Raw genomic sequence first — 22,530 nt, forward strand, 5'->3', positions numbered from 1 at the left:
GTCATGGTACCTACTGCAATATTCTCTGGGAATGAAAGTTGGACTTTGAAGAGAAAGAGTACTGACACTCTTGAACTTTGGTGTTGGAGAAGACTCCTGACCATATCATGGACACCAGAAATGGACTAATGGATCATTTAAAAATATCGACCCAGAGTTCTGATTAGAGGCACAAAATTAGGCTCAAAATTATCCTGCTTTGGATAGATTATGTGAAGATTTAGCTCTCCAAGGCTCTAATGGTAGGAAATGTGGAAGAAAGAAGAGGATGACAAGCAGCGAGATGGGTAGACTCAGTTACAGTGGTGATAAGTGCACCATTGGAAAAGCTGAAAGTTTAGGTTACGGACAGATTGTCATGGAGAATATCTATATATCTAGGTGTGGACAGCGACTTGATGGCACACAATCAATCAATTAACCAATTAATCTAGTAATAAAATATTTATTCAATATTTCTAAACAATTACAGAGTTAGTGTTAGTGTTGACTCCTAGTTACTGCCTGGAAAGTCCCTGTTCTTTTCCTGACAAGATTTAAGAAGTGGTTTGCCACTGCCTGCTTCTGAAAAGAAGAAAACATATAGGGAATTTTAATATGAGCTCTCTATGAGAGTAATGTTACATAGCATCCAAAGTAAATGTTAAACCAAAATTTGTTTTCTAGTAGCTAATCTTGCTCTAGAATACAAGAAGAATCCCAAATAGCTTTAAATGGCACTTCAATCCCAGCTATTTTGATCCACAATTCATAGTATGCTAAATTCTGTTTTCCTTAATAGCCAAAGAAAAATCTTTAATAACAACAACAAAATCTTTAATAACAACAACAACAACAAAAATCAGGTCTAATAGAATCTACTTACGACTATTATGCCTTAAAACAAAAAGGTAATTCCTCCCCCATTTAGCATCTTTCAAATGTTTTCCTCTAATATGGTTATTTGTTCGTTTACATATCACAACAGAGGAGACCTAGAAATTAACTGGGGAGTGGTCTGAGATTGCTGTCTCCTCTTCCTCTTTTATAGGTAGGGCTGAAATTTTCTTTAAAGCTTCTATTGATTATTTCAGTTCAAAGCAGCTTTTTATCCTTAATTTTCTCTCCACTTTCATCCTCTATCTCATTATTTTTCTTGATGATTCCTTTGTAACTGCACCACCCACTCCTTCCATCTCCCAGTAAAATCCTATTCCACCTCTCCATGTTTTCTCAAAAATCTGTCAGCTTTCACTACATTTACACATGTTCTTCGCCATCCTGCATTCTTTGCTGCTGGTTGCTCCACAAATTTCTATTCCTCCCCCTTTCTTCCTATTTATATTTTATTACTTGCACCACCACCTATATTCTTTATTTTATTTTCCTCCTCAATGCTTCCAACAGCTTCCCTGTCTTGCAGATGTTTCTTAAATAACTAAATATGGGTAAACTATATTCACCTGTCTAGTCCAGGTTCACTGGGATGTTGCAACTCATCAAGTACTCATTTTAAATACTGACTGTTGTAAGGTCTTGCATGATATCACCTGTAGTTTGTCCCTCCTCCCTATTATTAGTAATAATAGGAATGGCGCTGAACTGATACTGCAAATAACCATGGCAAAATTCTAAAAGATTCTCTTTCCGCTAATCCCTAATGGCTTTAATCTGTAATTGGGCACCAGTCATTAAATCTTGGACCATATTTTGGGGCCCTTCTAAGACACTGAAGTAGTTACTGGGATTGGAGGGATTAGGATGTCACTGATACACTTTTTCACTTAGTGCAGACTTCAGAATATGTAAATATAACCTACTCAATCTCTTAGTCAAACAAACTGTACTGGAAAGTAAATTGATGTAGCCTCCAAATTCACTTGAGAGGATCAGGGCCCAGACCTGTAACCATCTATTTCAGCTATCCTCCAAGTAAAAGAGTATGGAGGATTACTTGTTTCCACTCTTCCTTTTGCTGGTTTTGAGTATGAGTATTTTTGTTCTGTTTGTGCTTGGATTTCTACTAGCACTATTCAAGCTGGGGGAGGTTTTATTTATTGGTTCGATTTATATGCCGCCCTTCTCCGGAGACTCAGAGCAGCTTACAATGCGTTAAGCAATAGCCTTCATACTTTTGTATACACCTGCTTAGTAGGGCTTTCGGCCCCCCCTAAGCGGTGTTCTTTTTTATACAAAGTCAGCTTATTGCCCCCACAAACCGGGTCCTCATTTTACCTACCTCGGAAGGATGGAAGGCTGAGTCAACCTTGAGTCTGGTGAGATTTGAACTTGCAGTAATTGCAGGCAGCTGGTGCTACTTAACAGCACTTTAGTCTGCTGCACCACCAAGGTTGTTGCTTAATTCCCCAAAAGACTTCTTTCAATCAAAGGGGAACTCTGGGATATCATCAAGGTGTGAGCCTGTTAAGTAAGCAATTTGGTAAGATTGTTACCTTATTTGCCTGCTACATTTCACATTTGACCCTCACTTTGCTACATTCATGGCAGGCTCTGTACATATTCCTAACAGAAGTGGGTACAAAATCCTTTAACATTTCAATTTTTAATTTTGCCAGAATGCTTCTGCTGCCTCTTCTTTTCCTTTCCTGCACAATTCTTGAGTTAAGCCAAGGTCTTAAATCTACCATTTGGTTTAATTGCAGTTTGTAATTAGCCTGCAAAACATGATGATGATTTCTAAGTTGCTCCAAAGTTGATTCGTTGTTGTCTGACCTGTTTCAAAGAAAAGTTCTTTAACTGCAGTTGTATGAGGACCTGAACTATATGGATCAAGCCAACCCACAATGCTACTTTCATCACTCCAAGTAAATCTTTTTATTCCTTTTTCTATTCCTCTTAATTTGTTCAGCTTCCAAAATTCTGTCTTAACATCTCTTCTGTATACATGGCCTTCATTTTCTCTTGCAAATCACCAATAGGCAATTCCAACCTCTGAACAAATTTCTCTATAACCTTGCAATGTACCAAACCCATTTCCCCCTCCCCACAATTCTCCCGTGGAGGTATATTACCTGGAAGACAGGTGATGGAGTAAGCATCCTTTTGCCGGGCATCTTCAGATTTCCAGAATTCATGATCTCCTGCTTCCTAGTCTGGTGTCTTAACACTACAACAAACTGGCTCTCTTAATTTTTAGACAAAACTAGAATTGGGGACAGGGGGGGGGCGACTTTCCATTAATGCAACCCTATATTATATACAAATATACCACAATTTTACTTTCTGTTCTACTGAGAACACATTACCATAGCTTCTAGTATCCCACTTACCAATATTTGTGTAATAGTTAAAATAATTCATCTATCTCCAGAGTCACCACCTTATGTTCAAATTGGTTCTCCATTCTCCAAGGTTTATCCCCTTTCAAGGAATACTGTCTCCAGATATGCAGCTTCATCTATTATGTTGACAATTTTGGGTTTTCTTCATTTACAAAACAATGCCACTCTGGAAAATTTTGGATTGGATTTCAGAGATTTTAACCATGAAGCTAGTTCACAATATAACTCATTCAAGAAAGACACTTGTGGTAGAGCCTATAAGGTGAGGATGGCTAACAATTACTTATTATAGCAGAGACAGTAAGAATGCTTTTAGGTTTGGTATCTATCCCCAGTCTTCCCAGGGATATTTCATTGTACTAGATAAATCTTAATCCAATCTGCTCATCTATGAAGGCTCATCTTGTACATATTTAGTACAACTTACATTTACGACTCATAGTCACATGATCAAAATTTTGGTGCTTGGCAACTGGGATGATATGATTGCTATTTGCCTCCTTCCCAGCTGGCTTCCAACAAGCAAAGTACAATGATTCTATACTCTCAGTAATGATTTTTCTTCCCTGAAGGCAAGTGGAATTTTTGCAAATATTCTACCTTTCTTTATGAAAAGAAGCAAGCTAAGACAGTGTAAAGGAAATCCTGTTCCCCCCCCCAAAAAAACAAGAGACAATTAAGAGGAACAGGATGAGGAAGAACTTGGATTTGTGGCTACAATGAATAATCGCAAAATCTTCAAAAGCAGAACTTATATAAATAAATGTATGACTGTGAGGTAAATTCATTTTCTAACAGACATTTAGCAAAACTAGATGACAGAAATTCAGTTTTGTTAAGTGATTCTTGAAAAATTCCAAATCTCTGATTGGTGTACCTAATGTGCTAAGCAAACTCTTCCTCACAGCTGAAGTTTCTGTGAAAGTGTAACACCGTCTGCCTGGTGACTCAGGAAGTTTTGTTTATACTTTAGAAGAAATAATATGCTTGGAAACTCATAGCAATTTGCCCAGTCACATTTATAGTTAATTAAAGCAAAGTCTCTTTCACTGATTTAAAATTCTTCTTTCCAAATTTTTCTCCACCTGGACTAAACAACAATTTATGAGAAAAGCTGTCAAAATTCTTGCCTGCGATCTCTTGTTTATTTTTTTTCATTTTTGTGTTTTATTTTTTGTTTATTTCTTTCATTTGACTCTTTCATTTCTTTCCAGCTTCCTGACAATTTCTCACTATGATACTGCTTTATCCATTCCCCAAACATTAAGATGTATGGACTTCCATTCCCAGAATTCCCTAGCTAGCACTGACTGGGGAGCTGGAGTCTACACAGGTTAAAGTTGTTGATATTCAGAAACACTGGTGTAGACTCTGGAACAATAAAAACAACAAAAAACGCTTTGAAAAGTACAAACAATAGTTTGGTTTGCTTGGCCAACTACTGAGGTTTGCAGAAGAATGCTCACTCACTTCTACAAACATAGTTTAACAAAATATTTGGAAGTTCTGTGTTTTCTTAAATGAGGACTGCATATGCTCAAAAACCATGGAATGTTTTCTGCTTTTGGAAAAATAAGTAGAATCGTTGGTTTGTGGGGGATGGAAGCAGAAATACAGCTTCTTGGACCTGATTCAGTTCCTGAAAAAGAGTTTGGTTTTTGAAAGATGATGATCTGTAACTCTTAATACTTCTCAAGTATGCATTTATCTTGTTTTTCTCTCTGCATCTCAACTTTCTAGTAATTTATTTATATAATTGTTACATCAAAGATGGCTGAAAGGGAGTAGTTTCCTGAGGCTGACTTCATCTCAGAAATGAGATTTGGGCTGAGTATTTCTCAGACATACAGCTCATATGTTTTGGTAATATCTTATGTGCTCAATTAGAATGAAATGATCCAAGCAACTGGGAAACCATAAGATCAGCTAAATTTGAAAAAAATGTATGTTGCTTTCTTAAACTGTGAATACGTTTCTAAATACTAACAGTTCAAATCTGCAACGATTTGTCTCTTCTAAATTTTCATAATATGAATTTATTTCCTCCCCCTCAGAGCAATCTAGTCAGCAGGTATTTTGGATTATTTTCTGACATCTCATTTCTTATTAACTTCAGTTAAAGCAAGATATTGACAATACTGTTTCTACTTCAGATTATGTTCCTGTAAAGCTCATAGTTCTTTTCTGTCAATAATTTAAAAGTTTATTACATATGGTCTCTAGACATCCCTTTGTTCAGGGCTGTCAAACTCAAGGCCCGGGAGCCAGATCCAGCCCATCGAGTGCTTAGATCTGGCCCTTAGGGATGCTCTGGAAACAGCGAAGAACTGGCCTGTGATGCCTCTGCCAGTAAAAATGGCAGAGTCACACGCGGACCTCCCAAGTTCTGTTTTCGCTGGCAGAGGGTTGCAGGAGGCCGTCGCAGCCGAAAACAGAGCTCAGGAGCCTGTTTTCGCTGCAGAGCACTCGGGCCACCACAGGGCCCCCCAACACAAATGACTTCCAGCTCGCCACATCCACCCTGGCCATGCCCACCCTGGCCCCTCAAGGTCAAACACAAGCCTGATGTGGCCCTCAATGAAATCAAGTTTGACACTTCTGTCTTTGTTGAATAACAAATATTTTTAAGTAGATGGAACAGGAGATGAGACACTGTTTAATTAATAAGTATTGGATTTCATCATGGACATGAGGCACTGGCTCTTACACAAATTAAGCAACGTAACCTCTGTTTAGAATATATTTGAGAAAGTCCAAATGTTCTAGATCCGCGATGGTGAACCTGTGGCATGCAGAGCCCTCTTTGTAGGCATGTGAGCCGTTGCCCCAGCTCAGCTCCACCGCGCATGCATGCGTGCCTGCCAGCCAGCTGGTATTCGGGTCTTTGGCGCGCATGCGGAGGGCACATGCGGGGGACTGACGTGCATGCACAGGTCGCACACACATGCATGGGGGTGCCCATGGGGGTCATGCATGCATTGCATTATGGGTGTATGCGCGCACTTTTGGCACTTGGCGCCAAAAGGCTTAGCCATCACTGTTCTAGATCTATTAAAATATCAGCCCTTCAAGATGGATCTAATCGGTGGGGGGAAACCGATGCCATGTAAGTCAGTACTACTTTTATTGTAATAGCTATAGTAGCAGAATCTTGTTAAGTCTAAATGCATTTGCTCCTTTTTCCCTTTATCATCCTGTTGGTCTGAGATGTTTACTTTCTTAAATTGGCTTGAGGGTATCTTTTATCTGACTGCTGCCTTGATAGTGGCTCTTCCTCCTGTGCTCTAAGGCCATTCCCTCTTTCCTCTATAGAAAACAACAGATAACTCAACAGATAACTCAACTGATGACACAATTGTCACTTGACCACTCCTAATCATTTTAAGAAATGTTGACTACAAATTAATTGTATACATTGAGGGAGGTCTCTTGCTTGATGGCTTCCCAGCTGACTACCACAAAGCGTTTTTTAATTGCCTATTTTAGTGAAATATATTTTGAAGTCTTTTCAAATATATTCCTACCTCCCAAGTTTCAACTATTCAATATTCAAAATATTGTTCTTCCTAAGGATCTACTTCACTGGTTATAGTGCGTGCTAAGATTACAAGATCTTTAGTTTTCAAATCACAGTAGTTACAGTATTCTAATAAATATGAAGGAACCCAGCTCAGGTTGTTGATTAATGTAACTGCTTTAACCTAAAATTGACAGAATCTAGCAGCTATTTCTGAATCTGAAAAAGCTTTTGATATGGTTTCATGGTGGTTTTGGAAATAGCTTTTGACTCATTTTGGGTTTCCTCTGAGTTTTATATTGTGGGTCATTTTTTTATTACTATATCAATTACATTTGATAATGTGAAAAGTATATTGTGCTTTAGAAATTAATCATATGTTTCAATTCTGAATCTTATTTCATTAAAGTAGAAGTTTAGTGCCATGATTAATAACAGAAATTGGAGAAAATCAAATGTGATGCCACTATGCAAACCTTTAGGACTTGCTATTTGGACAGCAATTTGCTGTGATATTCCAAAAAAGACCTCTACCTAAATTTGTTACCAGACCTACAGTGTTGAAAAGTATAGTTAAACAACATCTTTATATTTTTATTTAAAAGAAGAATCTAAAGTTATGGCCTTTATTTGCAACAATAATTTGTTTTTTTTTAAACAAAAAACAAAAAAACCCCACCGTGATGAATGCAGTCTGTATGTGACTGTGGCCTTTTTCTCTTTAAAAAAAGAACCTAGGGATTATTGCCAAAAATACACTAAATACATATATAAGAACTTTCAGTTGCTATTAAGAACACATCATAGTGCTATCAATTATTGGCTTTTGAAACTAGGTTCATGCCACAAATTATTTTTAAAGGTACTATATAGATAAAAAAAAGTTATACAAAGATATGTAGGTTGCTATAGGACAACACCCAAAAGCATAGCTGGGAAATCCCTGGTTCAAGTTTCATCTTCACCAAATGACTCTAGACTCAGACCCCCACTTACAAAATGATGATTATAAAAATAATGGTTTACTATATAAAACATTCACAGAGATATTAGAGAAGTAAGTAGTATGAATTATTCTGAATTCTAAATACAAGCAAAATAAACAGCAATGATAGTAGTAGTAGTAGTTGGAAAGTATATCCATAACCAGCTTTCCTGAGAGGATATCTTTTGGGAATTTTGCTTCTAACTGATATAGAGATTTTAATATGCTATAGTCCAGTGTTTCTCAACCTTGGAAGCTTGAAGATGGGGAGACTTCAAGTCCCAGAATCCCTGCTGGCTGGGGGATTCTGGGAGTTGAAGTCCACCCATCTTCAAGCTACCAAGGTTGAGAAACACTGCTATAGTCAGATTTTAAAACTTGGATTGTTGATAACTGGACATTGGAAAAAAGATTTTTAAATAAATCTACTTTTATTGTATTTCTATTCTGCCAAGCAACAAGTTCTCTAATGGTTGTATTTATAATTTCTAAGTAAACATGCATGTGATTCAATTGTACAGCTAGCTCAATTATACACATACAAAATGTTTGGATCGTCTCCAATAAACTCATATCTTCATGTAAATATATCTATCCAAGTCCTAAAATAACTCAGTTCTTATCTGAGTAAAACAGGGACCACTTCAGTTACAAAATATCCCCAAGAAAATTATACAGAAATTTTCTTCAGGTTATTTTATAAATTAACTGGTCTGTTTTACCCAGATAACAACTTCTGAATTATTTTAGGATTTGGATAGATATATTTACACAGAGATATGAATTTATTGGAGAAGATCTATTTAGAAATTAGAAAAATTTTTCAAACAGTGCTTTTATTATTATGATGCAATAACAGAAATTTATTTCAATATATGGAAACCTTAAAAAACTGTAATTTCCTTACTTGTTCTTCACTCTATTATTTACTCCACTCCACTGAAAATTTAGAAGATTAACAAAGGCAATCATTAAACTGCATTTACTTTTTCAATGCCACTATTAGATTCTCACAAATATATTTGATCAATTATAGAACAATGAAAGAGTTGGATGGCAAAATTATATTATAATAATATAGCATAATAAAAATCTATTTAAAGGAATATGTAAAATTCTAATGACATAGCATGTAACAGTAACATTTATTGTAGCTATGTTCCCTCACAAAATGAAAGACTGAAAGCCCCTTACAATGAGATAATACTCCCATAAGAAAAACAAAAAAATAATAATCTTGAGGCACCTCAATCCCTAAATTCTGTGTGCTGCATCCAAATGAAGCATGGAAGAGATTTTCACCTCAGCTGTTATTCTCCACAAAAGCCCATCCTCTTGCATTCCCCTTGAAAAGCAGGAAAGGATTTTACAGTAAATGCAGGAAGTAGAGCTTTCTGGGAAGTGTTTGGAAGACAAGGAAATAGCTGCTTTCAGATTTGTTCCATGCATACTGTATGTCATTTGAAAATGAAGTATAAAGCCAAGAATCACAGCCAAATATAATCAATTGCCAAGAGTCTGCATACAATTGCCATAGGATATTGGGTGTGTGTGTGTCTCAGGTACACACAACTTTGTAAAATACATAAAGGCCCATTTCAAACAAAGAGAAGGATGGACTGGAGAAGGAGAAAGAGGAAGCAAGAGAAGGAATGAAAAGCAAAGAGAGTCTTTCTGCCTGCCTGAATTTTCTTTAACACTTTACTTTTCAAAACAAAAGCATCAGAAAATGATTTTAGTTCCCCATAACAAAGAATGTGAGTAGAAACCGTTTGTGTGTGTGTGTGTGTGTGTGTGTGTGTGAGAGAGAGAGAGAGAGAGAGAGAGAGAGAGAAAGAGAGAGAGAGACCTGATTGCTCCAAAACCAAAAATATTAGAAAACATTAGCGGAAATAATAGCAGAAAAAAGTGAAGAGACACGTAGAGGCATTAGAGAGGTAGGAGTTTAAAGTAATAGGTGAACAGTGAGAAGTCCTAAAATGTGTCATAAGCGAGAATGCAGTCATGCTGAGATATGGAAGGTTACCACTCACAAATGGGCTTTTTTCACTAAAAGCATTTCAGTTATACAGCACATTTCCCACTAGGCCTCTCCTTTGTTATCTTTTCTGGGCTAGGCAAATACTTTTTATTCTTACAGGACCTTTAACCTGTTCATCCTACCTCATACTTTTTAAATGGGTTGATTCTCTACTAAAATAAGCAATTATGCATAATGAACAGAATTGTTTTAATAGGTCAGCAAAACAGGGATTGTATATAAATAGCATTTTTACCTTAATTTGTCTAATCTAGATGTATGCAAAATACTTTTTGTTCAAAATGGGGTGCTTTGACAATTTTAGACTTATTTCAAATTCAAAATAAGTAATTTCCAATTTAAGAATTATTTTGGGTTCAAAATAGCTTTCAAAATTATCAAAACAGCAAATGCAAAATCACTGCTTCAAACTCAAAATGCTTCTAATCACTGCTTCAAATTCAAACTCACTGCTTCTAATTCTATACTGTTCAAATCTGAAATCTCTTGTTCACCATCCTCTAAGCATTTGCAGAAAGTTAAATTTATTTTATTGTCATTTCAGCTCGTACAACAAAATTAAATGCCATTGTAACTATAAAAATAAAGCACAAACACACATCCTTCACATTCTATACAACTGAACTGAAAACCCGATATTGCATTAGTATTGCACTATACAGTAGAATTCAATATAGTTATTGCCCTGGAATAGAAGCTGTTTTTCAGCCTATTTGTCCTTGCTTTTATTATCCTGTACCATCTGCCAGATGGTAATAGTTCAAAAAAAGATCCATCTCAGAATAAGATGGATCTTTAAGAAAGTTTTGAACTTCCTTAAGGCAGCGGGAGCTATAAAGCTCTTCCAAAGAGGGGAGAGGGCAACCAATGATCCTCTGGCCAATGACGTTAACTCTCTGGAGTGCTATCCTATCTGCCACTGTGCAATTGGGAAACCATACACAGATGCAGTAAGTTAAAATACTCTCTATGGTGCAGCGTAGAAGGTCACCAGCAGTTTTTCATTCAGTTGTTATTTCCTGAGAAGTCTCAGGTAGTCTGCTGGGCCCTTTTGACCAGTGCTGCAATGCAAGTGCCCCAGGTCAGGTCCTCTTTTAAGATGACACCCAGAACCTTAAAACTGGCCACTTGTACACTCTGTCTCCATTGATAAACAAGGACTGGATATCTGATCTATTCCTTCTAAAGTCATTATAAGCTCCTTGGTCTTATTGGTGTTAAGGACCAGGTTATTGTCTCCACATCATACCACACCAGAAAAGAGGTAAAATGGAGGATGGGCCCCATGATAAAAATTATCAAGCAACGAACTGAAACAGAACAATAAAATGGAACAAAATAACAAGTGTTGTGCTTTTTAAGCAAAGCAAAGGTGTGAATTTTGTTCTTTACAACTACACAACTTTTGGCCTACAGGTGCTATCATTTATTTCTTTCCACAAATACTGCATTCTATCTGTGAGCTCTTTCCCAAAAGATTCTCCAATCAAACCGCTATAACAGACTCATTTCTGCTTTGATTCTTCTGGTATTTGTGTTCTTCTCAATGTTTTGTACACACACATGCCCTGAAAGAATTCATTTGAATTATTTTCAGCAATGACTGAAAAAATTCAGCAATGACTTGATAGCCGAAACATATGAAAAAAAGAGGATGTGTAATACCTAGAAATGGTCTTTTGCAAGGCTTTAAAAACTGGGTTATATACCCAGGCCTGGAGCTTAGAATGAGTTAGGATCCCTTTTGGCTTTACTATTAATTATATTGGCTGTATGTGTTTATTTTCTGGAGTTTTTTACTGCTTCATTGTTTTCAATAGTTTTATAGTTTTAGAATTGTAAGCCATTTGGTTGAATTGGGCAGTTATAGAAGTTGAATAAATAAACAAACAAACAAATAACTAATACATATTTCTCTTCTTACACCTGGAAATCTTTTCTGTATGTGTTGTGAAGCAGGTTTCATTTCAGCTCTTCTTGGAAAACATTTTTAAAAATTTTTTTGCAAAATTTAATACAGAAACCAAAATAGCCATGTTCCCCAACAAAGTAAATCTTGTCAGAGCTACAGCAAAGAAATGGAAACAGAAACTTCTGCCTCTCCTCTTTATTCTTTCTTCAACAAAAATGACACCTACTTGACTAATATGACTTTTGGTTCTTGCCCTGAGCTTTGGAAAACTACTACATCTCAATCTCATCTATGAGAAAATCTGAAGTCCAAACAAAAAGGAAACAATAAAGGGGTAATTTTAAAAATCTTTAAGATAGAGGCTGCTGCAAATGTGTCCAGTAGATTTTTATGGAGAGGCTGAAAAACAGAATGGCAAAACTAGACACCTATTAATCAATCTTTTCCAACCTAGTTGCTCCTGTCTCCAACGTTGTAGTTCTTGCTCTTTTTCAGGCAGAAGTGTAAATTCACCTGGGGCTGAATCTCTTTTATTGTTAAAATACTGTAATGTCCTATTTTCTTTAATGAAACTAAATTCATGCAGGGTCTTTCTGATAAAATTTTAATACAAAACTTGGTTATTTGGTAACAAAAAAACAACCAGCCAATTACAGTGTCACAAGAACATTACACAGCAGCAACAAAATTATAAATTTTATAACATCAGAAATACATTAACAGAAAACCAGCTGCCAGAGACCATTCTGGAAAGTCACCTGGCACTTAAAAAGGTGGTGTTAGGGAGGACTTCTGAAGAAGAAAAGTTTATAAAAATGACTCGCTTTAAAAAAAAGGCCCTTCTCTTGGAAGATTCTGGCAAAACTTTATTCACCAAGGACACTTAAAACAGGACTTCAGATATCAAGCAATATGCACAGGAGATATATGGTCAAATCCCAAGCACTTATGAACTTTTGGATTTTAAATGGCGTTGCCTGAACTTTGCAGCAACACTTTCACTGATCAATTCACACATCATACCTATCCCTAATTCAGTTTGGTTAGCCTGGCCAACAATGGTTTGTTGAATCAACCGATCAAAATTTCTTAAAATGAATGAAAGTGTTTGAAGAATAATAAATTATCCATTCATCAGGGAGGCTGGTTACTGTACATCATGACCTGGGTGAGAAAAATCTGTCACATTTAATTGGATTATTTGATTCCATTCCTCTCAATGCAAAGCTGTAGCAGATTTATTCATTCTCAGAACATATTGCAAATCAGGCAAACAGATGTTTGCAAATGCCAATGGAATGCCTCTTTCTAAGTTTGATCTAGCAGTTAAGGCACTAGATAGAAATTGGGAGATCATGAATCTGTCTTAGCCAGCTGGGTGATCTTAGGCCAGCCATTCTGTTTCAGCCCAGCCCACCTCACAGGATTGTTTTTGAGAAGAAAATAGGAAGAGGAAGGTGCTCATTATGCATTATTTATTATGATTTTGGTGCTGGCAGAGGTGCTTGTCATGCAAGATTCTGTTATTTAAGATTTAAGATAATGAAAGATGCATGGAGTATGAAATATAAGCATTTGGAAAACTATTTCACAGGTTTACAAGACACCCAGTTTTCAAAAGGTATTTATCACCTTCACATTTACTCTTGCAATTTATGTAAGGCAAGAGTTTCAGGAACTTGATCTTTCTGACAATGAGAAATTAACTTACCCTAGAGATGCAGTTTTTCTTCAAGATAAAAATTTTATATGACATCTGCAACTCTCTTACTTTCATTTAATGATATTTTTAAAACAAAACTAATTCTATTTTTTTTCTTCAGATCAAATAGTCCAGATCAAATGCAAGAAAAATAGTTCCCAATTATGAAAGTTTACATTAAATTATGGAATTCAGCAGTCATATTTCTTCTCTCCCAATTAAATTTTAATTATTATTATTTGCTTTCCCAATAATTGAGGCGACTAGTTCTGTCAGAGAACAGCAACGTGGCACTTTTGACAGGATGAAATGCTATTTTCAGGATGCTGCTTACCTTCATATATTTTCTTCCTTCAGTGTTACTGCTTCATTTATATGCAGACATGGGAACATTAAATAGGCAAGCATTCCGATGAGGCCTCATGGGAATTATTTCTAATTAAATGTACAATGTATTTTTATTTTATTTGGACAATAGCCAAAATCTGTCACCATAAGCATTTCCGAACTTTTTCTATCATTTCGATTTTGTTTCTACATATTTATCCCCACACCATTTACTATTCTGCCATTTCCTATAGACATCTCCCTTCTCAATATTAGTTGGCTGCATATATAAGCTTTTTTTAAAAAACCACACACACAAACCCACAGAAAGCAGTGCATCATTACAGATACCAAAAATATAATTTTAAGTCAGCTGTTGCATGTGTCATCAAGTAGCTCTACAGAATGATCCAATAGCTAGGAATTGTGTTAGGAAAGGTATGTTGGATCTGTCAAAAAAAAAAAACCAGTAAGACAAAGGGGGCACAAGAATAGAATCTGGCATATATAAATGTAATACCTGTATTTTGCAAATGCCAAGCAAAGTTTGTGGAAATACTGGCAACCAAACCGGTAAAGTTACAAGAGAGTCTAACCCATATTTAGCCAATTACATATACATAAGTAAAAGTCAAAGCTAATGGGCCTTCCTTCTTGCTAAGATTGTGATATTAAGGACCTATAAGCACAAGATCTGACCACACTTTTGGATATGGAGTGGAAAAATGTCAATATACAGGGGGTCTCAAAGCAGCCCAGTCAGCAGATATAAAGCAAAGTATTGCAAATGTTTGGACTATATTCCTAGGGCTGAGTGTCTTTGAGGTACAACTTAAGAGTGTATCAGAAGGCATATCAATATTGTGAATCTGTTCTGTAAGTGAATGAATGTTTTATACCTATACACACAAATACATTTGATTTCCCTTTCTATCCCTCTTTCTTTCTTTTTAGATTTTATTTTTTTCTAAATTATATACATATAAATTCCATGTTTGTTGTGAACTCCTGGGACTCTTGAGTAGATTATGTCAGCATACGGAAATGTGTAGGATCTCCGACCTCCATGTATTCCGCTGTGCCCTCCAACACCCTGCTGTTCCGCCAGGCTGGGCTATCAATGTAATGATTTTAAATTGGGTGTTTTAAATTTGGGGTTTTAAATCTGAGCCGAAATTATTTAATAATTTTAATTATTTTTAAATTGATGTCTGTCTTTGTGCTTTTAATAGACTGTACACCGCCCTGAGTCCTTCGGGAGAAGGACGGTATAGAAATAAAATTATTATTATTATATTATTATTATTATTATTATTATTATTATTATTATTATTATTATACAGTTTTACTTAGCTAAATACTTGTTTGTGAATTTAGGAGAGGGGTGGAATGTAAATGGAGGCTAAGGGAAGGAAAAGATAGATTTTGCATGGATAAAATAATGTAGTATAATATAAAATTATCCCTTCCCATCAGTTTTTAGTACAGGTACAAAAGACAGACCCAGTTCAATCAAAGTCATCTAAGAAACCTCTAAATATGACATAAGAGTAATGGCTTTCACTCTCTCATATAACTAATAATATTAACCATACTCACCAGTTAATATTGAAGATACACTATTTGCAAATTAGGAAATAATCACCACAAAAAGTAGCCATTTAATAACCCATCGTCCATAATTTATTTAGTCCACTTTTAAACCACTGAAATTGCTTTGCCATCTTCATATATGGGAGAATTTAGTTCCATCTATTAAGCTTTCTGGAAAAAGTACAGATAGTCTTTGACTTACCCCCACAATTAAGCCCCAAATTTTACTTGCTAAGCGAGACATTTGTTAAGTGAGTTTTGCTCCATTTTATGATCTTTCTTGCCACAGTTGTTAAGTAAATCACTGGGATTCTTAAGTTAGTAACAGGGATTTTAAATCAATCTGGCTTCCCCATTGACTCTGCCTGTCAGAAGATCACAAAAGGTAATCACATGGCCCTTGGACACTGCAACCGTCATAAATATGAGTCAGTTGCCAAATGTCTGAATGCGACCATGGGGATGGTGCAATGCACTGAAGTGTGAAAACTGGTCATATAAGTCACTTTTTCATTGCTGTTGTAACTTTTAACAGTCATTAAATGAACTGTTGTAAATTGAGGGCTGTATTTTCCTTTCATTGTTGAAACATCAGCATTTAGTTTCAATATATTTAAATTATGACATTGTGGAAGAGAAGAAAACCTTCTCCCCATCTCCCCTTATATCTGTTTTATAATAAACAACTCCAAGCTATAATTTTTCTTTGTAGGGTAATCTATGAACAAAAAAGCTGCAGTTTTATCAGGGCATCTTTTTCCTAATGGTTCTTAGCATAGAATTTGCCTCTTTTACAGCGGGTGACCTGTCCACTTTAAGCTTCCTTTCCAAGGTCAGTCACTGCCAGCTCAAACTTCATTAACCTTTACGGTGCGTGTGCCAATATGCATCACTTTGTTCTTGTTGACACTGAATGCCATTTGTTATTTTAAAGGAGGAGTATCTGACAATTTTTCCTGTCTGATCTTGGAGGACATGTTTCCTTAAATTCCATACAGTTGGTTGTCAACTTGCAACCATTAGTTCAGCCACTATTTAAAGTTACAATGGCAATGGAAAAAGTGACTCACAATTGGTCCTCGCAGTTACAACCACCACAGCATCCCCATGGTCACATGATTAAAATTCAGGTGCTTTGCAACCAGCATACATTTGCAATGGGGAAAGGCATATTCACTTAATGACTGTGTGTTTCACTTAATTGCATTGATTTGCTTAACAAATATGGCAAAAAAAGTTGTAAAATCAGGTATAACTCACTTAATTCTGGTCCTAATTGTGGTCGTAAGTTGAGGACTACCTGTACTCTAGGGACAGTCTCTTGGACAGTAGGATCATAGCCATAGAGACTTAAATTCCACAAAAGTAAAATAATGCTATCACACAGATGTCTCTTAAAAAGAGAAAAGTGGGACAAACCTAGGCAAGAATCAGCACAATGTCTCCCTAGGAGCAATCAAAATGATCCTCTGTCATGTCCCAACCAAAAATTCATTAAAAACTGATGGGATATTCAAGCAAGTGCATGTTTTACAAGAAATTGTCCTACAAGTAGGTTGACTGTCATATAGAAATTATTTTCAAATGATGCTTTGATATCCGATGCTTTTCAAACTGATGAGTACAGAAACTGAAAGGCAGAATCATGTTTTGAACACAATTAAACTATCTCATTGTTCAGCAGAACTATATTACAGATAGGCAGCCAGATTAACCTTTAATTGAATTTGGTGATTTCATATAATTCAGCCAATCAGTATTTTGGACAAGAGATATCATGAGAAACTTTTGTATCTCACATCCCATATTGCAGAAATATAATCCCTAGGAACTGAAGTGCACAACTAATTGTGAAAGCACATGGAAACTAGTTTAGTAATCATTGGTAGACCATCGCCTCTCCACGCTTGCATTAAAGATGTCACTTTGATAAAAGAGCTTCTTGTCAGAAGACTAGAGTTGAATGTGGCTCCAGATTTTCATAGTTGGTAGGCCTTCTGAAATTTCAAAATCTATTCATAGCAGAGTCAAATGTAATATATCTAATATTCTTTATCTCAGCCAAATAATTTGCTACCTCTTTACTCTGGGTAAAAGCTGGAAACAAATTTGTTCTGCATTCATGACCTTTAATAAGTTTAACTTGTTCCAGACAGTCAGGCTGTCATGTCAGATTATGATGCATTATGCCTAGAAAATATATTACTATTCTTTATAAACAAGATCCCAACGAAGATTGTTGTCTTACCTTGGCTTTAAATTTTGTCTTAAGACAATGTTCAGGTAGTTGACACTACAAATGTCACGTGATAGAATAGCCAAACAAGTATGATAAAACTGAGTTATTTGTACACAGTGGAAGGGCCTCTGTTATCAATAGGCAGCCTAGGAAATCTAAACTACTGAGCATTTCAGGCTAAGAAATAGTTATTGTAAAAGTTATGGTGGTGGACCAATAATATTACCTCCCCTTAGAAGTATCAAATTAACAAATAAACATTTCTATTTCTTTGAAAAGTCTCTCCCCGTCTTTCTTTTCCTCAGTTTTCTTATAGCTGGGATAAGGAATGGTAATCCTACAAAATGGTGGTACAATATAATCCTTATCAGATCTACCCTGCACAGTACTCAGCTCATCAATACCTGCAGACTTTAGAATACTTTTTATAATTGAGCAGCAAAGAAATTGAAGTAATAAATATATAAAGAAAGGAACATGGACTTCTGAAATTTAAATTCAGGTGCTTTAACAGCATTGCTTTCAGCCTTAGAGAAAAAAATGAACTTAAAAATGGGAATATTTCACACACTTCATTTGCAAATAAAATTGTTATATATAAAAGTAATTTAATAACAGATTAAACCAAAAGCCTATTCATAGAACACATTTAAAAGGGTTCATCCCCCCCAAATGTTTTTAACTAAGCTGTTCAAACATGCTTGAACTAATTCTTAATTATTGCTCCAAGGTTTTCAAAACCTTGAGTCTTTGAAAATTCATTGAACAAGCTTAGAAACAACCAGGCATTCCTATTTCCCCCATCACCACCCAGGTATACTAATCCAAGGAAGGCTGTGAAAATCAGTAGAATACCAAGAACTATATTAGCAAGCAAAGGCCTATTTTTGAAACAGAAAGTAAACATTCCTTAAGATTTCTAAATGTCATTAGATTACTCAGTATTGCTTTGGAGTTTTCTGTACAGTAACCTTCTACCCAGTCTTAACCTATTGAAGGACTTGTGAAAACAGAAACTTCCTGTCATCACACTGGCTGCACACCAGAACTCAATTTAGCCAGCAGTGTCACAAGTCACAATGAATGGTCAGTCTTCTTTGTGAGGTTACTATAACATGGGGTAATGGCGAAATCTTCAAAACTCATGGATAGATAAATCACAATTAATGCAAAATCCTAATCTTCTAATCAAATTTTCCCCATTGTTGGGGAAGAAGAGACTTCAACTTCTCTATATCAGCAGTTTGCATAACTGTATATTGTATATTTTCCTGTTTCCTCATTATCTCTATAGGATATGGAATTTTTATATAGTGGCACATATAGTGATTTTTTTTTTTTAGAATAACAACACTCAATTCCTATTCAGCCAGATTTTGGGGCACCACTCCCACTATTCCTATGGAACTCTGGGAATTGTATGCCAAAAACAGCAAACAATACAAAATCCACCCATCCTTCCAACCATACATATTTATTGGCTCCCTAAGAAGGTAATGGCTGTCAAGGTACCCTAAATTGCATCACGTGGTTCATCCCAATTCCCAGAGCTTTTCCTGCTTGGTGGAACCAAATCAATCAAGAAGCCACCAAGTACCCCCCAGTTTTCCACCAAAACCAGGCACAGATGGCAGAGTATTTGAAGGCTCTGTTAATTTCTTTTCCTTTAAGTTCCCACCTTCTACTGCTCTTTCCCAACTACTTACCCTTTCTTCCTATTAAAGCTCCAGAAGTGAGTTGAAAGACACTGTCAATCAACGTTATCTCTATTTTATACAACGGAAGCCGTTGATTGGAAAGTAATAGTTTGGGATGAAAGCATCCTTTTCATGCATCAGAAATGTTCTCTAATCGGGGGAGGGGGGGCACTCTGCACATGTTTAGAGGCAAGATCTCTTAGGAGAAGTTGAGATTTGACAGCCTCAAAAAGTTCAGTTCTATTCTTGGTGGCCCCGTCCCGTCCCACCTCTCCCGTATTCCTTCCACTACCATCTCATCTTTAGCCTACCTTCGACCTCCCCAGAATCACTTAGCCACTACTGGAGCCGTTCGACTCTCGACGTCTTGTTCCCACTGCTTCCCGTCGTGAGCTTGGTCCTGCCCCCCTCACCCGCAGCATCAATGCTACCCTCCGTTAGCGAGCCAATCGCTTGCCGTTCCAGCGGACCTTTCGCCGGAGGCGCACGAGGCAGCCAATCAGAATGCCCCGCTACTTTTATTATTCATCGGGCTGTTCCGGGCTCTACTTCCTCCTCCCGCCGCTTTGCTGGAAACCCAGCTGAGTTCCGGGCAGTGTGTGACGTAGACGCCTCCGCTGTTGACTTGTTTAAAGAAGGGGGAGGAGAGGAAGGAGGATTAAATTGCTCCGAGGTTTTTAATGGGTGTGCGTGAAGATCTTAGGGGCGGGGCCGGGCGTGGCCGGATAGGAGGTTGCATCTCCATCTTTCTCCAGGTGGGGGCGCAGCGTCCGCCGCCCGCGGCTCAGCGGAAGGAGACTGATCCGTGGGGATGTAGTGAGCGAGTTCGGCGAAAGCGTGCAAAAGGGAGCAAAACAAAAAGCGTTGCTGATTTAGGCCTACTCACAGTGGAAACGTTGCACAAAGGAGCCTGACCCAGAGCTCGTCTTCCTTCTTCGGTTGCAGGAACGGGGCATGCATAAGTGCACCAGCGTGCTTATAGTCCCTGTCCTAATATTCCTTTTTACTCTTACTCTTTTCACGTATGTTTATACTTTTACCTGTTATCTTATATACGTTTGACAAATAAATAAACAAAATAAATAAATGGATAGTCTAATGAAGAGAAGGACCAGGGGAGACATGATAGCAGTGTTCCAATATTTGAAGGAAAGATCCCACAGAGAGGATGGGATCAACCTATTTTCGAAAGCACCTGAAGGCCAGACACGGAATAATGGCTGGAAACTGATCAAGGGCAGATTCAACCTAGAAATAAGGAGAAATTTTCTGGCAGTAGGAACAATCAACCAATGGAACAGCTTGTTTTCAGCAATTATGGGAGTTCCATCACTGGAAGCTTTCAAGAAGAGACTGGAGCAGCCCATCTGTCAGAAATGGTGTAGGGTTTCCTGATTCAGCAGGGGGTTGGACTAGATGACCTACAAGGTCCCTTACAACTTTGCTATTCTGTTCTGTTCTGTTCTGTTCTATTCTATTCTATCCTATCCTATCCTATCCTATCCTATCCTATCCTATCCTATCCTATCCTATCCTATCCTATCCTGTCTTGGACGATTTATCTGTTTTTTTGCCCTTCAGCTGCTGTGGGGAGGTTGAACACCCTCCTGCCTGTTTTTCTCTCTCTCCCTCCCCCCCCTTTATTTTCTGAGGGAAAATGAAGGGAAATGACACATTTTTGATGGTTAGGAGGATTTTAGTAATTTTTATTAAAGATTATAATTACAGTAGTAAAATTTACTACAAACTAAAAGAAAAATAGTAAAAGATGCAAAGGGAAATAAAAAGGTAAGACATAAAGAATAAAAGGAAAGGGAAAATATGAATATAGTGAAGGAAAAGAAATACAGATAGTCCTTGGTTTATGACCACAACTGAGCCCAAAATTTCTGTTACTAAGCAAGGCAGTTGCTGAGTGAGTTTTGACCCCCCCTTTTTTTTGGGTTTAAAACATAAGGATTACTTTATTGATAATGTACAGCATCTTTTAGGTGGTTGCCACAGCAGCTGCCTGAGTTCTTTACAAAGACACTCTGGTGATGTGTGTCTTCGCCAGATGATCAGTGAACTGATAAGGAGATTTAGTGAAGACAGTTTCTTTCCAGAGATCAGGGGTCAGATAACTGTAGGTCTTGGAGATATCATCAAAGGTGGCTTTAGCAAAACTGCCCAAGGTAGCAGTGCAGCCCCTGGCCGAGGTGTAGCAGTCATCGATTCCTGCCATCATCAGTAGCTTCTTGGGAACGGGGGCAGACACAATCCCTGTGCCACATGGGACAGGAATGAGGCGAACCAGGACGGACCCACACCGGCCTGACACCTTGCATGGCACAGTGTGAGGCTTGCCAATCTTGTTTCCCCAATAGCCTCGCCTCACTGGCACGATGGAGAGTTTCACCAGGATGATGGCCCCACAAATGACCGTGGCAACTTCTTTAGAGCACTTGACCCCGAGACCAACATGACCATTGTAATCCCCAATTGCAACAAAGGCCTTGAACTTGGTGCGCTGGCCTGCCCGTGTTTGCTTCTGCACTGGCATGATTTTCAAAACCTCATCCTTCAGCGAGGAACCCAGGAAGAAGTCAATGATTTCAGACTAAGGAGTCTGAAATCAAGGGATAGGAAGAGTCTGAAATCAAGGGATAGGAAGAGAGAAAAGGTACATCTCTTCCAGAGATTTGATCTTCATGTCCTTTACCAGTCGGCCTAGTTTGGTCACAGGCATCCATTCTTTGTCCTCAGCTTTGCCTCGAGCTCCGCGACCACGACCCCGATCACGGCCCTGACCTATTCCATGGCCCCGGCCTCCACTGCCGAAGCCACCTCGGAAGCTTCCTCTGGTGGCGGCAGCAGCTCCTCCTGCTCCTGCCCCTCCCGCAGCACCGGCGTCATCTGCCATTTGGTGCGATAGAATAGAAGGAGTTTTGCCCCATTTTATTACCTTTTTCACCAGTTCATCATTGCAGTTATTAAGTGAATACAGCTTCTTCCACTGACTACTTGTCAGAAGCTGGTTGGGAAGGTTACAGATAGTGATCACATGACCCTGGGACAGTACAAATGTCATGAATCCATGCCAGTTAAGCTCTTGTATTTTTATCATGTTGCCATGCAGATGTTACAACAGTTGTAAGTGTGAAAATGGTTGTAACTTGTCACTTTTTTCAGTGCTGTTTGAAAGTTCACTAAATGAATGGTTGTAAACCAAGCACTACCTGTATATAAAGAAGTGA

At 37.5% G+C, this 22,530-nt stretch overlaps 1 protein-coding gene and 1 pseudogene across 7 annotated transcripts in view; both read right to left on the reverse strand.

Moving 5' to 3' along the window:
• The window catches only part of STAT3 (signal transducer and activator of transcription 3), a 63,449-nt gene extending 43,502 nt beyond the window's left edge, over positions 1-19,947 (reverse strand). For 2 of the 7 annotated variants that reach the window (XM_087892113.1, XM_060691623.2), the window contains exons 1-2: positions 19,606-19,791; positions 2,219-2,400 (exon numbers count right to left, since the gene is read on the reverse strand). The gene's annotated coding sequence lies outside the window, so the exon portion shown is untranslated. Of the gene's footprint in view, positions 1-2,218; positions 2,401-3,011; positions 3,107-19,605 lie in introns of all 7 variants that reach the window. The other 5 variants (XM_034415679.3, XM_034415676.3, XM_060691622.2 and 2 more) reach the window with 4 other exon arrangements.
• A 1,291-nt stretch (positions 19,948-21,238) lies between these two features.
• On the reverse strand, positions 21,239-22,211 carry LOC117665034 (small ribosomal subunit protein uS5 pseudogene; annotated as a pseudogene).
• Between the last annotated feature and the right edge of the window lie 319 nt (positions 22,212-22,530).

This window comes from Pantherophis guttatus, chromosome 4 (genome assembly GCF_059756535.1).
Source record: "Pantherophis guttatus breed Tessera chromosome 4, ASM5975653v1, whole genome shotgun sequence".
In the NCBI taxonomy this organism is placed as follows: Eukaryota; Metazoa; Chordata; class Lepidosauria; order Squamata; family Colubridae; genus Pantherophis; species Pantherophis guttatus.